This window comes from Furipterus horrens, unplaced genomic scaffold, assembly GCF_987537825.1.
Source record: "Furipterus horrens unplaced genomic scaffold, mFurHor1.1.pri manual_scaffold_13, whole genome shotgun sequence".
Classification (NCBI taxonomy): domain Eukaryota; kingdom Metazoa; phylum Chordata; class Mammalia; order Chiroptera; family Furipteridae; genus Furipterus; species Furipterus horrens.
Window position 1 is genome coordinate 58,708,692 of NW_028327183.1, and position 11,746 is coordinate 58,720,437.

An 11,746-nucleotide genomic window follows, 5' to 3' on the forward strand; every position below is an offset into this window, starting at 1 on the left:
TTAAGAGAGGGAGAGGGAGAGAGAGAGAAAGGAACATTGATTGGTTGCCTCCTGTACATGCTCCAGTTGGGGATTGAACCCACAAACTAGATGTGTGCCCGGACCAGGGACCAAACCTGCAACCTTTTGGTGTGTGGGAAGTTGCTCCAACCAACTGAGCCATACCGGCCAGGGCTCCCCTCCCTTTCTAAATTTTATTTTATTTTATTTACTGATTTGAGAGAGAGAGAGAGAGAGACATCTATTTGTTGTTCCACTTATTTATGCATTCATTGGTTGACTCCCGTATGTGCCCTGACTGGGGATCAAACCCAAAATGGTGGCCTGTCGGGATGACTAACTGAGATACCCGGCTAGGGCAACCTATCTCTTTTAATGGCAAAAAAGAGAATAAGATAGTGCGTAGTCGTGGCCATTAGAAAACTTAAAATTATGCACGTGGCTCACACTGTAACCCTACAACGTTGCTCTAGGCTCCTTCAAGACGGCCTTGGTGGCGACAGGAAGGATTTGGGCCCAACCTAAATAAACAGAGGCGGTTCAGATGGCAGAAACCTTTCTGACTGGAGACGCTCAGGCCTTGAAAAGCAGTCTGAATGTCAACATCTGGCCCCGCTGCCAGATAAAACCTCAGTCCAACAACCCACCCTGGAACGTCTCGCTGATTAATAAGTGAAAGGCTGGACTGGAGGCCAAGCAACATATATACGTTGCCATCCAGCTCAGGAAGGGACTGGCTTTCTCGGAAAGAGCACAGCCCTGCCAGTGTTCCAAAGACCTCTATTTCCGAACCATGAAAAATATTCAACACTGGCGGTCTGTTTTGCAGACGGTGGGCCTGACCGCCATCCCTCACCCGGCTCCTTTCCCCGCTGCTTTTTCTGGGTCCCGTCACGAGGGTCTGTCAGGAGTCCCGCGTGCAGAGCAACTGTGTGTGAATATGGGACATTGCGATGCATCGTGCGAACCTAGGGCCGTGGCCTAAAATTCTGTAACACGCTCAGAGCAACACTGAGTAAATAAGAATTCACTGTTTTATTTTTTAATTATTTATTGACTGATTTGAGAGAGAAAGAGAAAACAAAAAACAAACAAACAAAAAACCACCTTGACTTGTTGTTCCACTTATTCACGCATTCATTGGTTGCTTCTTGTACGTGCCCTGACTGGGGCTCAAATGACAAATGTTAGCACACCGAAGCAGTGCCCTAACCAACTCAGCTACCCAGCCAGGGCCCCCTGCTTTATTTTTTAATAAAAAGTTTATTGAGGGGGGGAAAGGTCTAGTCAAGAAACTAATGTAAGTGACCCATGGATGTGGACAAGAGGGTGGGGGTTGACTGGGAGATGGGGGAGGTGGGCAGGGCAGGGGAGAGCAATGGGGGCAAAATGGGACAACCGTCATAGAACAACAATAAAAAATTGGGGGGAAAAAGTTTATTGAGCTATCAATAACATACCATACAATTCACCCATTTACGTGCAGAATTTATTTTTTTTTTTCAGGACATTCAGAGTTGTGCAACCATTACCATAATCAATTTTAAGAACATTTTCATTACCCCAGCAGGAAATTCCATGCCTATTAGCAGTCTCTCCCATTTCCTCCTAACTCTCCTCACCCTAGGTACATACTAATCTACATTTTGTCTCTATAGATTTTCCTATTCTGAATCACATAATATCTGATTTCTTTTTTTTTGGCAATGCTAAACGTGATTCTTTTTTAAAAATACTTTTCTCCCTGGCTGGTGTGGCTCAGTGGATTGAGCATCAGCCTGAGAACTGAAAGGTCGTGGGTTCGATTCCCAGTCAGGGCACAGGCCTGGCTTGTAGGCCAGGTCCCCAGTTGGGGGCACACGAGAGGCAACTGATCAATATTTCTCTCACATATCAGTGTTTCTCTTCCTCCCTCCCCCTCTCTCTAAAAATAACTAATTTTTCTTTAAAAACTATTTTTCAATTAGAGTTGACATTCAATATTATTTTCTGTTAGTTTCAGGTGTACCTCAGAGGACAGATATTTATGTAATTTACTTAGTGATCCTCATGATAAGCCTTGTACTCACCTGGCACCATACTTCGTTACTACAGTGTTATTGATTATATTTCCTGTGCTGTACTTTGCATCCTCATTCCTGTCAGAGAAACTACCCAGAGAACAGCCTAGAATTGTTACACCAGCTTTATTGAGGAACTAGGGGGAAATGGGGGTCGGAAAAACGAAGAAACTCCCGGACCATCTCGAGGGCCCGTAGGAGCACGGAAAGGAAGCAGAAAAAAAGAGAATAAGAAGAAAGAAAGAAGAAATAGAGACTCCCAATCACCCCCAAGGGCCTGTAGAAATCTGCCTATAGGGCTGCAGGCGCCGGCTCCACACTTTGCCAAACATACATTTCGGTGAGGGTGAGTTTACCCATCGACACATTCAGCAGGTTACTTACATCTCCCCGATTTTCCCCCACCAGGCCAGTCAACATGTCATGTTAGTTCCCTCCCCATTTCTTCTGGGGCCGAGCAAAGTCCATTTTCATTTCCTATGGGAGAGGCTGGGACCAGGTTAATTTGCATACAGCTCATTTGCATACGACAAAAATCTGGGCGAGCAGTCCCGCTGCCACCATGTTCTGCCCATTACATGACTATTTTTTGAACAGTTTCTTTCATGTAGCTTAATGTTTTCAGGTTCATCCAGGTTGTAACTTGTTTCAGTACTTAATTCCTCTTCATGGCCGAGTAATATTCCTTTGTACGGACAGACCGCATTTTATTAGCTGTTTATAAGTTGATGGACATCGGGGTGGTGTCTGGACTGTTATGAATAAAGCTGCCCTCAACCTCCAACCTTTCTATCACCATTTCAAGACTTTTCCAAGGCATTTGTGCACCCCAAATCATCACGTCCTTTTTTCTTTCCGTGCTTGACAGTTGGATAACAATGAAATGACCTCTCCTTTGGATTTAAAAAAAAAATAATTTATTTATTTGTTTGTTTGTTTATTTTCAGAGAGAGGGGAAAGGAGAAAGAGAGGGAGAGAAGCATCAGTGTTTGGTTGCCTCTCACTCGCGCCCCCAACTGGGGACCTGACGTGCAACCTGGTCATGTGCCCTGACTGGGAATCGAACCAGTGACACTTGGCTCGCAGGCTGACGCTCAATCCACTGAGCCACAGCAGCCAGGGATTTCCTTTGGGTTCTGCTGTACCCTTTCTGCATGACCCAGAGAGGGACCGTCTTTAGCCTTCTTTGCATCTGACTTTCTTGTTTGTGTTCCAATGCACGCATGTTTTTCCGTGTGGATGACCCGCTTTTTCTCCTGGACTGGTAGTCACACATAGTGACTTAGCCAAGAATTCCCCGGACTGCCATGCACAATGCAACCATTTCCCCCAGTTCTCACTTCTGTCTGGTTTACCCCCCACACACACACACTCCTGGTGTAAATGCCCGGCTGTTACGGTGTCACATGAATTACCATTTTTGTTTATGCGTTTTGATGTTTGTAGTATTGTTTGCAGTGCCTCGGCCACCCCAAGATTATAAAAAGATTTACCTGTGCTGCCTTGCGATGGGAGAGAAAAGGACATTGTTGCCCCCCACCCCCAGCCCAGACACTGCCCGCCCAGCCCACTCAGATGGGCCCTCTAGGTGGACAGGGAAGCTCTGGCTCCCATGCTCCAGGGGAATTTGGGCCAAACCTAATTGAAAAGCGGGTCAGAAGGGAATGACATTTCTTAGGTACCCACGTCCCCAACGTCAACTGCCAGAAAGCCCTCAGTTCAACGGCCCCCTCGGTTCACTGCCTCCCCACGGAATGCCTGATGGGAATCCGGGTGCTGGAGAGGCCGCAGGCTGAACTTGGGGAGGAATGGTTTTCTCCAAAATAGCACAAGCCTGGCCCATGTCTGGAGACCTCAATTTCCAAACCAAGAGAAGATTTCATTCTGCTTGTCATCTTCAGGTTATGTGCCCTGGTCCTGTCAGGGGTCATTTGGGGGCAGTGGCTGTTTGGGGCGGGGAAGGAGTGGGATTCCTTCCCTTTCCTTAGTTTCTGGTTCTCTGATGTTCAGCCACGATGCCAGCCTCTTCCTGAAGACGTGATGGAACTGAATTTCTGTAATGAGTTCGATTCAAAGGCAAATCAAAACACACGATGCAGCCCTGGTGGGGGCAGCTCAGCTGGTTAGAGCGTCGTCCTAATACGTCAAGGTTACTAGTGGATCCCTGGTCGGGGCTCATACAGAAAGCAACCAATGACTTTTCGTCCGACATCTTCTCAGGAAAAGGTGGTAGCAGCTGCTCCAGAACTTTCGCTATGCCGCCCAAGGATGACAAGAAGAAGATGCTGGAAAGTCAGCCAAGAGAGTTAAAGACCCAGTGAACAAATCTGGGGGCAAGGCCAAAAAGAAGAAGTGATCCAAAGGCAAAGTTCGGGACAAACTCAATAACCTAGTCTTGTTTGACAAAGCAGCATACGACAAACTGTGTAAGGAAGTTCCCAACTACAAGCTTATAACCCTGGCTGTTGTCTCTGAGCGACTGAAGATCCGCGGTTCCTTGGCCAGGACAGCCCTGCAGGAGCTCCTTAGTAAAGGACTTATTGAACTAGTTTAAAAGCACAGAGCTCAAGTAATTTACACCAGAAACACCAAAGGTGGGGACGCCCCGGCTGTTGGTGAAGATGCATGAATAACAGGTCCCACAAGCTGTACATTTTGAAAAAATAAAACTCTATTAAATAAAAAAAAAAAAAGAAAAGAAAAGAAAGCAACCAATGAGTGGCAAAACACACGGGTGTTTCTCCCTCTCTCTCTCCCTAAAACAAATAAATAAAAAAAGAGAGAGGAACAACTCTTTCTATAATAATATATTTTAAAACACACACACAGTGCCCTGACCAGTGTGGCTCAGTTGGTTGGAACATCATTTCATACACCAGGAGGCTCCATCCTCAGTCAGGGCACATACAGGAGGCAACCAATTGGTATTTCTCTCCCTCTCTCTCTCTCTCCCTTCCTCTCTTTCTAAAATCAATAAACATATCACTAGGTGAGGACTTTTAAAAAATGGGTTCCTTAAAAAAAAAAATTGCATCCTGTTGAACGACATCACCTAGACACCCCCAAATCCCAGGAACTCCCACAAGCCTCCAGAAGAAACGTAACCTTGCCGACACCTTGATTTTTGCCCAGTGAGGCCTCTATTGGATTTCTGACCTTCAGAATTGTAGGGAATAAATGTGTCTTCTTTTAAGACAAAACAAAAAACAAAACAAACGAACAAAAACAAACATTGTATATATGTGCATCATATAGATAGATAGATGTACTTTTATATATAGATATCCTACTTGTATTAGTTTGCTCAGGCAGCCATAATAAATTGTTAGCCACAGGCTGGGTGCCTTGAATGACAGAAATGTATTTTCTCACAGTTCTAGATGTCTGAGAACAAGGTGTTGGCAGGGCTGGTTTCTCCTGAGGCCTCTTTGCTTGGCTTGCAGATGGCCGTCTCCTCCCTGTGTCCTCACATGGTCGGCCCTCTGTGCATATATGTGTCCAGATTTTCTCTTATAAGGACACCAGTCCTATTGGACGAGGTCCCACCTGCATGAACTCATTTTACCTCTACTATCTCTTTCAAGGCTCTGTCTCCAAATACAGTCACATTCTGAGGTCCTGGGGGTTCAGACCCCAACCTACAGATTTGGGGGTGACACAGTTCTGTCCACACACTACAGGTTTCACTTCTGTGGTAGAACTCTGACCAATCCTGGGATATACATCATTTCTGCATCAGTGGCCCACGTTGGCAGCCCCCCTCCCTGAGAAAGGGGAGGATTTGAAAGTATAACGGGTTCCACTTAGCTGGGCAGAAACCCCCTAGGAAAGAGGAAATAGCTTGTGAATGGAAAATGTTTTTCTAACATTCCGCTCTTCAGAGAAGAAACAGAACGCCCAGCCTCCACTCAGCTCCATCTCTGGGCCTCATTAATTCCCCAGAAAGAACTGGTGGGCGTAGATTTACCGTGGAAGTAGAATTCATGGGGATGCAAGGTCTGTCCAAGTCAGGGTGCTCAGTCACAAACCCTGCTTATGTGTGGCTGAGTTTCTACGTAGTCATTTCCACTGCATACACCGGCCCACGATGCAGGCCCCTGGGCCCTCTTTTCTATTCATGTTGTGCCTCAGCAGAGCCCCACCCTGTCTGCCCACCACAAAGAAAAACAATAATGGTTACTGGGATAGTCCTGGCCCTGAAACACCTCACTGACACACCTGGTAACACACAGCACAGGGAGGAGAGATGGATACATCTGGCTCCGTGTATATTGAAAATACGAGTAACGGGGGGAAACATAACGCCACCGAAAATAATTGCACCGTAGTCAAAAATTGTGTGATTAATGCACAAGGAGTGCCAACGTGTCCAAAAGACAAAGGTGGTAGAATGAACGCAGAGTGACCCACGATCGGGAAGGAGCTCATTAATAAAAGAGAAAATGCAAATGGTAGAGCAATCTGAAAAGCTATTCCACGTGTAGGCTGACAAACTTGCTATACAAAGGAAAACAAGATGCCCTTTTCCACCATCCACGGAGGAAAAGGGGAAAAACTGCATATGTGGAGGGGGTCCAGGTCAGCGTCGGGAAATGGGTTCCCTAAAGGCAGACGAGTGTGAAAGCGCGGGAGAGGGCGATCCATTCTTTAGCCTTCAGTTTGGGGCAATGTCCCATCTGGGAACTGGCGTTTCAACAAAACGGGGAAACAGCACATCAACAGGTCTGTTCTGGCAGAACAAACACAGCTGGGGTCCTGCGGGAGAACAGATGGAAAGGAAGTTACAGAAGAGTAATTTGTCCGTGTCTAGAAACACTGAAGGAAGATGCGCATTCTCTGGCTTCTGCGGTTCTCGGTGGCTGATGATTTCTTGCCTCCCCCATCCACGGGGATACAGAACAGTGTGCTTAGAGAGAGACTTCCGATGATCATAACTTGGGGAAGCGAATGCTGTGGCATCTGGTAGGTAGAGACCAGGGGCGCTGCTCAACAACCTACATGGACAGACGTCTAACCACCATGCTGTTCACCTGAAACTAATACAGCAGTGAATGTCAACTGTGATTGGGAAAAAAATGCAAAAAAAAAATCTCACACTGCCTGGAACAGCCTCTTCCCCCCAGAAAAGGAGTAACTGGCCCAAAATGTCGACTTTCGCTCCTGGGTATATGTCCCAGGTAGCGGAGACAACCCTCTGTTCCCGCAGGGACTCAAGTACAAAATGTGGTTGTGATGATTATTCACTGCGATTTTCATTCAGTGCCATCTGTGTGCTGGGGGGGACAGGAACCAACTTAAATGTCTGTTGATCAAATCTATGACGACTTGATTTGGGACAGTGAACACACAATACCATGTACAGATGACGTAGTGTAGAACGTACACTTGAAACCTATATCATCTTTCCAACCAATGTCACCCAGTAAATTTAATAACATTAAAAAACTGAAGGCCATGGAAGAAACAATGTCTATTGATAGGAGAAGGATAAATAAATTGTGGTACATTCCTCCAGAGAAGTGCGATGCAGCAGAGGAGAGAATAAGTTACCATGTATGGTGCCCATTGGGTACCAGACTTGGGGTGTGTGTGTGATCACTTTCTAAGGTATATAATTGTTGAACCACTATGTTGTAACCTGAAACTAACATAACATTGTATGTCAACTCTCATAGAAAGATGAATTTTAAGAAAGAAAGAAGAAACCAGGGCCCTGGGTTGAGTAGCTCAGTTGGTTAGAACGTTGCCCCAATAGGACAAGGTTTCGGGTTCCATCTCTGGTCAGCACATATACAAGAATCAACCAATGGCCCTGACAGGGTGGCTCAGTCGGTTGGAGCGCTGTCCCATACACCAACAGGTCGTGGGTTCAATCCCTAGTCAGGGCACATACCCAGGCTGCGGGTTCCATGTCTAGTCGGGGCACGTACAGGAGGCAACCAATCAAAGTTTCTCTTTCCACGATTCTCTCTCTCTCTCTCTCTCGTAAATCAAACACATACTCAGGTGAGGATGAAAAAGAAGAATCAACCAAAGAATGCAAACAGAAGTAGAACAACAAATCGATGTCTTTCTCTCTCTTTCAAAAAAAATTTTTTTTAAAGAATTTAAAAGAAAGAATAGTTGTGTGTATCTATACAGACAGATGTCAGGACAGCGAGCGGCCTTGGAAGAACACCCACCTCCAGCCAGCCTCCCCTCTGCTGCTCCTAGAGCATCTTCCCCTATGAGTTGACCTCAAAGTGTTAGTTTCTCAAGTTCCTATCACAATCTAATTGACAAGGTACACTGGCTGCAAACAAATATGGACACACATTTCCTCCCCACGGAGGAGAGAATAATTTTCCTCGACACCTGTAGACAGGGATGCGGAGCAGGAGGGGCCCGATCATTCATTCTTTCCCACAAGCTCGTATTCTGCGCCTCAGGTGTGCTCACCTGGCGTCTGAACGCCGTACTCACACTGATATAAGGGCCTTGAAAATTCCAGTCTTGGTGGAGCCATCCCCAGCCCCCTCCTTCCTTGCTCAAGCTGCTGTTTCTATGGCAACAGCCTGAGCTTGCCTCCTTCTTTGAAACAAGTAATTGCTCTTGAAGGAAAAGGGCAGTGGGGGAAGGGAAGGCTGGGTCCTTAAGTGAGAACTTTGCAAAAGGTCACAAAATTGGTCGCTCGGGCCTCCCTGGCCTGGTAATAAAAACACACATCTTTCAAGCTCCAGTGACATCGGCATTAGGGTTTCTTCTACCTGTTCATTGACTTAGTTATTTATTCAGCAATATAGATCGAGTGCTGGGGTCTGGTGACACATGAAAAAGTGGGAAAAAAAAACGGAAAAGGCAGGCTTTTCGCTGTCAGGGTTGAGCTGAGAGAGACACTTATTTCTTTCAAGAAGATGTTTTTACATTCATTCGGCAAAAATGTATGGAAGGATCAGTGCATGACTAGGGTCATGATAGGTGGGCATAGAGGATGCTGGAAAAATAGGAAGGAAGGAAGGGAGGCAGGGAGGGAGGGAGGGAGGGAAAAAGTGAAAATCCCTCGTGTCCTCACTGGCTAGCAGAATGCATGGCACATAGTAGGATTGTCAAACATTTCTAGAATAGGAATTAATGAGTGAGTGAATGAATTCCATTCAACTCAAAATTGGGATTTGGGCATCTTTATTCATTTAACGCGTGTCCTAGCACTGAGTTTCCTTTCCCGGTCGGAGGGCAGTTGGTTCGATGTGAAAAGCCCTAGAATCCACCTGAGCAGGAGGAAGCAGGGCAGCATTAGGCAGGGAGAGAGCTGTGGCCATCGATTTCCTGTTCACCACCCAAACGCTTGGGTACGTATTGTTTTTTATTTATTTTTAGAGAGGATAGAAAGGGAGGGAGAAAGAGAGGGAGAGAAACATTGATGTGAGAAACATCAATTGGTTACTTCTCATACATGCCCCAAGTGGGGACTGAACCTGTAACCCAGGTATGTGGTCTGACTGGGAATCGAACCAGTGACCTTTCACTTTGCCGGATGATGCCTAACCCATTGAGCCATACTGGTCAGGGCTTGGGCGGGTATTCTTATCGTTGGGATGGAGAAGGGCTCAGTAACACAAGTCTAGAGCTTACAGCCATAAAAAGAAAAAGATGAATTAATCTGACTCCACAAGTGCAGAAAAAGTAGGTAGAAAAGGAAAAAAATGTAACCAGAGTAAAGTGACAAAATAGATAAAGCCTCTTGCAACCCAATAAGAATCACAGAAACAATATCTTCTATATGTTTGTTGTTTTTTAAAGAAATGAATTAAAAACTTGGTGAGGGAGTGAACTTCAAAATATATGGATAGAAGAACAAAATGGAAATGTTAAAAAAACACACAAAAAATGTCCCAACTTCTTGGTACTTAAAAAAAAGAGCTGAGCCCTGGCTGCTGTGGCTCAGTGGACTGAGCACCGGCCTGTGAACCAAAGGGTCGCCAGTTTGATTCCCCGTCAGGGCACAGGCCTGGGTTGTGGGCCGGGTCCCCAGTTGAGGGTGTGCAAGAGGCAGCCACACATGGATGTTTCTTTCCCTCTCTCCCCCCTTGCCCTCTCCCTGGAACTAAAGAAAATCTTTTTTTTGAAAAAGAGTTAATATAAAAACCAAACTGGCAAGGTTGAATACAGATGAGCAGTTTTGTAGAAAATGGACGCTTTTCCAGGGGAATGGGTGAGGCTATAAATTGCTTTAATCTTTCCAGCAAGTTCTTTTTGCCCTTTGACCAAGCAAATCCACTTCTGGGACTCTGCCCTCCTCAGACATTTGCAAAAGTACTCAGGGGTCAAGGCGGTCTTGCTGGGGAGCAGTTAATAAAAAAATGTATAGAGGGTGTGCCCCTGGGGACGTGAGGGGCCATGGTGCTGCAGGATCTTACAAAACAAACACACGAGTTCTCTGCTTGATAACGAAACTGTGTTTTGAAGACTAACCTTACCATTTCACAGGAAATAAACAGGAACTGGATTGGATACCCCTATATCCATCATTAGCCAGATTTGCACAAATACAACCCATCTACTTGCTCCTTTATTCTCTTTCTAGAAACATCCATTGAATTCCCACTAAGTGACACACACTCCGTCGGGAGCGGAGGATGCAGCTGAGATGAAGAATGGAATGTCCCTGTTCCCGTAGAGCGTCCATTTCTGAGTGCACAGATAGAGTATACATCTAAGATGACTTTGGAAAGCAACCTGACAATATCCAGAAAAGCTGGGGATGGGTATCAATTGCCCTGCCACTCAGAAAAGCCAGTTTGAGATGTGCGTCCTAGAAGAAACTCTCCCACGTGTGGCAAGGCGACAAGTTCAAGAATGTTCATTGTGACATTCATTCATTTGGCAAATAGTTACTGAGCAGAAACCATGTCCTGGGCACTACTCTGGGCACTGGGGACATTGGTATTACTTGTAATGACAAGAAGGAGGAGGAGGAGGAGAAGACAATGATGTAACCTAAATACCCACCAACAAGCGAAGGGACAAATTAATTAAGGTCTGTTCCTTCAGTGGAATATGATGAGTAGTTTAAAGCAGAGAGAGAGAGAGAGAGAGATTTGTTGTTCCACTTATTCATGCATTCACTGGTCGATTCTTGTGGGTGCCGTGACCTGGGATCAAACCTGCAACTTGGTGTATCAGTTGATGCTCTAACCCACTGAGCAACCTGGCCAGAGCTACAATTCTCTGACGTTCTTTCCCTCCTCTCTGTCCACTGTTTTCAACTGGCATGATTTTGGATTCTAAACAGAATTCAGCTACTAAGGTGGGCCGCAGGTGCATGCGTCTCCCTGGAACACACAACAGTGAGGGGGACAGTCTCCGGGTCCACATAGACTTGGGTACAGGCGCACAGACATTCCTTGTCTCGACAGACTCTCCAGAAGCATCTGCTTTGTGCCAACCAGGTGTTTTGACAACAGCATCATCTAACTTAAGAACTGGAAATTTCCAGTCTCTTCAGGCCTTGCTCTCAGGCCCCCTCCCCTCCCCTTCCACGATCAGGCTATGGTTTCTAGGGGAACGGCCTGGGCCCACCTCTGCCTCCCACATCAGGTGATGGCTTAGGAGAAGTGAGCTGAGCGAGTGCCCCCACCACCACCACCACTAAGTCCAAGGCTGAGTGGGGACGGGTGTGCATGTGGGGAGGGGAGGGGAGGGCCAGG

The 11,746-nt window shown here is 46.2% G+C and overlaps 1 pseudogene; it reads left to right on the forward strand.

Moving 5' to 3' along the window:
- Positions 1-4,315: 4,315 nt before the first annotated feature.
- Positions 4,316-4,704, forward strand: LOC149995646 (small ribosomal subunit protein eS25 pseudogene; annotated as a pseudogene).
- Positions 4,705-11,746: the final 7,042 nt, after the last annotated feature.